We start from the raw sequence: 5,349 nt of genomic DNA, 5'->3' as shown, positions 1-5,349 counted from the left end.
TGGTGTACACCGTCGTTGTTACACCTTGATCCCCCTACGAATCAAAGAGAACTGGAAGTTCAGAAAATTGTGTTCACAGATACAAGAAGGGTGACGAAGTCATGTATACCCGCTGAAAATGTTCCATCAAGAGTTGATGTTCCTAAAGAACAAACTGATGGAAATAAAATGAATGAACCTAGGGTTCAGTTAAAGAGGGGGAGGCCAGCGGGTTCTAAAGATAAAAATCCCCGAAAGAAAAAGAAATTGGATGAACAAAGTAAGGTTCTAGAAGAACCTGATATTGAAAGATGTCTGAAAGAAGACATAAATAGAAAGGTTCTAGAAGAACCTGATACTAAAAAATGTCTGAAAGAAGGCATAAATAAAGATGATCCAGATGACGAGAAGGGAACAGAAAAGTATGAGATTTCCATCAACTACGCCCGAGATGAAAAGTTATGGATCAGAAATAAGATAAAAGATGTTGATGGAATGTTCTCCTTTTCTGTGTCCAAAGAGATCGATCATGAAAATGATGATCCCGATCCAAGGTCCATTTTGGAATGTCAGAAAAGACATGATTGGGAGGAGTGGAAGAAGGCCATTCAAATTGAATTACTCTCCCTAAATAAAAGAAATGTCTTTGGACCTATAGTCATAACGCCTGAGAACGTAAATCCTGTTGGGTATAAGTGGGTATTCGTGAGAAAAGTAAATGAGAAAAATGAAGTAACACGATATAAAGCCCGATTAGTTGCCCAAGGTTTTTCTCAGAGACCGGGAATTGATTTTGAGGAAACGTATTCCCCGGTAATGGATGCAATTACGTTTAGATTTTTGATGAGCCTAACGGCGTCTAAAAATCTTGAGATGCATCTCATGGACGTTGTGACTGCATATTTATATGGATCGTTGGATAACGATATATATATATGAGACTCCCTGAGGGATTGAAAATGCCTGAAGCATTGAAAGAAAAATCCAGGGAGATTTGTTCGGTCAAGTTACAGCGATCACTTTACGGATTAAAGCAATCCGGACGCATGTGGTACAATCGCTTAAGTGAATATCTTTTGAGTAAAGGATATGTGAATAATGCGCTATGTCCATGCGTTTTTATAAAAAAAATCGTCATCTGGCTTTGTGATCATTGCTGTATATGTAGATGACCTGAACATAATTGGAACTCAAAAGGAGGTTGATGATGCTCGAACTCATATGAAAGAGGAGTTTGAAATGAAAGATCTTGGCAAGACAAAGTTTTGTCTTGGACTCCAGATAGAGCATCTCCGAGAAGGAATATTTGTGCATCAATCAAACTATACGAAAAGGTTATTGAAACGCTTTCGTATGGACAAAGCGACTCCTTTGAGTACTCCAATGATAGGTAGATCTCTCAATGTTGAGAGTGATCCTTTTAGGCCCTGCGAAGATAGCGAGAAGATATTAGGTCCAGAAGTACCTTATATGAGTGCTATCGGTGGGCTGTTATATCTTGCAAACTGTACCAGACCAGATATAGCTTTTGCTACTAATCTACTGGCAAGATATAGTTCTGCTCCTACTCGCAGACACTGGGACGGAATAAAGCATGTCCGTTACCTCCAAGGTACAATTGATTTGGGGTTAATGTATTTTAGAAAATCCGAGTTTGGTATGGTTGGTTTTGCAGATGCAGGATACTTATCAGATCCTCATAAGGCTCGATCGCAAACCGGCTATGTTTTTACAATTGGTGGAACCGCGATCTCTTGGCGGTCCCAGAAACAAACTCTGGTTGCGACTTCTTCAAATCATGCTGAAACTATTGCGCTTCACGAAGCATGTCGAGAATGTGTGTGGCTTCGATCAATGAGTCAACACATACAAGAAGCAAGCGGAATAGTCAATGAGAAAGAGCCGACGAAAATATTTGAAGACAATTCGGCATGTGTTGCTCAACTCAAGGAAGGCTACATTAAGAGCGACAGAACAAAGCACATCCCTCCAAGATTTTTCTCGTACATAAGGGAACTCGAGAAAAATAAAGAAGTGGACATTGAGTATGTACGTTCATGCGAAAATCCGGCTGACTTGTTCACCAAAGCTCTTCCGACTACAACATTCCGAAAACACGTCTACCGTATCGGAATGCGGCATTTGCGTGATCTGTGAAGAGGAAGTTATGTCCAATATTTTCAGGGGGAGATTACGGCAATGCACTCTTTTTTCCTCGTCATGGTTTTTGTCCCAATGGATTTTTCCAAGATTAGGTTTTTAATGAGGCATTACGTAATACAATTTGGATAATCAAGGGGGAGTGTTAAAGATAAAGAACATAAATATAAAAATGATTATCCAAATCCATCCCTATCTGAAATGACCGACTACATATTTTATTAGTTTCTCTTCTTGTAAATATCTAACTATGACCGACTTGGTCATACTATAAATAGAGTGAATATGAATGAATAATAAGTAAGTCTTTCAACTGATAACATCATCTCTCTCTCACTCACGTCAACCATCTTTCTTATACACATAAAATATATAAATACAAACACTACCTCACCTATATTACACAACCTATATTACACAACAACCATGACTTTAGTTATAGTTTTGTGACTAATTTGCAACTCAAAATATAATCCCAAAATATAGTCATACTATAGTTGCAAACTTTTGTGACGAAACGATATTTTTATTTGCCACTGATTTGAGACAAATATTTTTGATTTGATATTATTTTTTTTAAAGTCGATAGTGACAAATTAGTCCCAAATATTAGTAACTATTGAGAGACTACACATTTGTTTTTATTTTTACATAATATATAATTATTAAAATTTTAAATGTAAATATAAATTTCCAAATTATAAATTTCATTTAGAATATTTGAAATTTAAATATTTTAGAATTTGAAATTTGATAATTAAAATTACAAAAGAATGTTACATACAAAATTCTACTCATCTATCCTAATGTTCGTGATCTGATAATCGCCTCAGAGGTCGTAGTAGACAATTTGATGCATAAACGGGGAACCGTAGATCCGTTGTTGAAAGAGAGTTGAAGAGCATCTCCAAATTGGCTACCAGGTTCGAAGATTTGCAGCAAAAAAGAGGGGGGGGGATAAGCATCACGGTGCTTGCTCTTCAATCTTGTGTTGATCAGCATGTCACTGTCTTGCAGTTTCTCAAATGCTGAAGAAGGTGAACTACTTGGGCCTTCGTTTTTTCTCTTTTCTTCTCCATAACTCGGAGAAAGACTACCCTCCATTACGATCCAACCTGCAAAATAAATAAAACCGTTGTGCCGTTGTCATAGTAGGACGAAGTTGTTAGAGATGTGAATTAATCAAACCTAAAATATGCGCTTTCGTCCTTTAGATCCTGCAACTGAAACATAAAATAACAAAACAGAACAAGTCAGAGAAGAAAAGAGAAAACAGAGATCAATACCAAGTGCGATTGTCCTGGCACAATAATGGCTTCGTTTTGTTCAAACCACAATGAAAATTATAGCACAAACCCAAATTCCATGACTCCAAGTTCAAATCCACAAACAAAATTACAATTGAGTTCCACAAAATCAAGAAACGACACAGTTTATCACTAAAAAGTAAAGAAGTATATGAAACTAAATAGATACCCAAATCTACGATGTGAAGGAGAGAAACAGAAAGATCAATATATGATTTTTACTAAATAGATATGATTCAAAAGTTTTGTTGACACATACAGCCTCCACCGTTCCTCCAATTCGTTGACCACCTCACCACCGGCGTGTCTGCTCTGTCAGACCACCACTTCTTCTTCCCGGGTTATAGCTGCTCCTTTTTCATAGATCTGGAACAAAAACTTTTGTGTGAAACTGACAAAAGAGAAAACAGAGAAGAGGAAAAAATTCTGATTAAATCACGGCCGTTAGAGTTATTAATATCTACGGTGGATGAACTACAAAAACCAATCCTTCCCTTTGTGAACTGACCAATAGGAATCAAGCTTTCTAATTTTAAATAATTTTTTTTATAAACCAAATTATGCTACTAAAGTGCAACTATCTTAAAGCAAACTGTTACAAAATAGTGGCTAACAATACCCTAAAACTCATATATCATTTCATTGCTCTTAAAAACTAATATATGGGAAGAATACATATGATTATATATTAAGTAAAGAGAGCATAAAATCATTAATGTAAAACAATCCAATAGAAAAAAAACCCAACCCAAATCCAAATCTTTACACATGAAAGTCACATTTGGATAACATATGTCTTGTCAATATGTGCATATATCCAAATTATATCAATTATTCTTTTTTTTTAACACCAATATATCAATTATTCTATGTATACAAGATATAACCATTTAGGTTTCTTCTGTTATTTACTAATGATTCATAGTAATATAATTTAGATAATAATATATTTGGCTAGTTATTAAAACAAATTTGATTACAGTGGCGATCCAGTAACAACACTTGCTATTACTTCTAACTAATTTGCAACTTTATTATGTTTTTTTTTTGAAAAGACTTTATTATGTTTTACAGTTTCAAATTAGTAGCTAATGATACTCTAAACTCTATATATCATTTTCATTTTCAAAAAATATATGTAAAAGAAGATATATGATTGTATATTAAATATTTATTAGAAACCGTTAATGTAAAACAACTGAATTGATTTAAAAAAAAAAATGACTATATATGTTTTTGGAGAAGAGAAAGAGTTTCGATTAAAAGAATGGGGTTTTAATATTATATGTGCAAACGTAGTTGTATTAGAGTGCTTAAACTATAATTCTGAAAACATAAAGCATGTCTTTCCAAAACTTTTTGGTGCCAAATTTTGCGACTAAAGACCAACTAGATCGAGTATGTAGTTGCCAATCCGTTACAACTTATTTATAAATATATAACTAATTTGCAACTCTGATAATGTAATAGTGGATTTAGTGTCTTTTCCTGTCAAACTGTGGATTTAGTGTCTAACGATACCTTATACTGAAATTGAAATTGTTGGTGACTTAATAGTAGTAACTTAACCTTAAACCCTAAAGTAACTAGAACCATTTTATAACGGTATAGTCTGGAAGTAACTTCTTTAAATACCAAATATATACTAAAACACGCAAGACATTAAAATTTTGTTATGCTTGTGATCTACAATACAAATTGAAAATGAATACCCATGAAATCAATACAAAATATGTTGGTTGTGTCAACTTAACCCTAAATTTCTAGGTTACTTATAATCATTTTAGAAATGGTCTTTTATACACATTAAATATATAATTCGAAATTTTATTTGTAAGTGTTTTAGAATTTATCCATAGAAAATGTCACGATGGTAGTGATAATTGGGTTGCAAAATTCTTGC

The sequence above is a fragment of the Brassica napus genome, chromosome C4 (assembly GCF_020379485.1).
Source record: "Brassica napus cultivar Da-Ae chromosome C4, Da-Ae, whole genome shotgun sequence".
NCBI classification, from domain to species: Eukaryota; Viridiplantae; Streptophyta; class Magnoliopsida; order Brassicales; family Brassicaceae; genus Brassica; species Brassica napus.
This window is presented reverse-complemented; position numbering follows the sequence as displayed.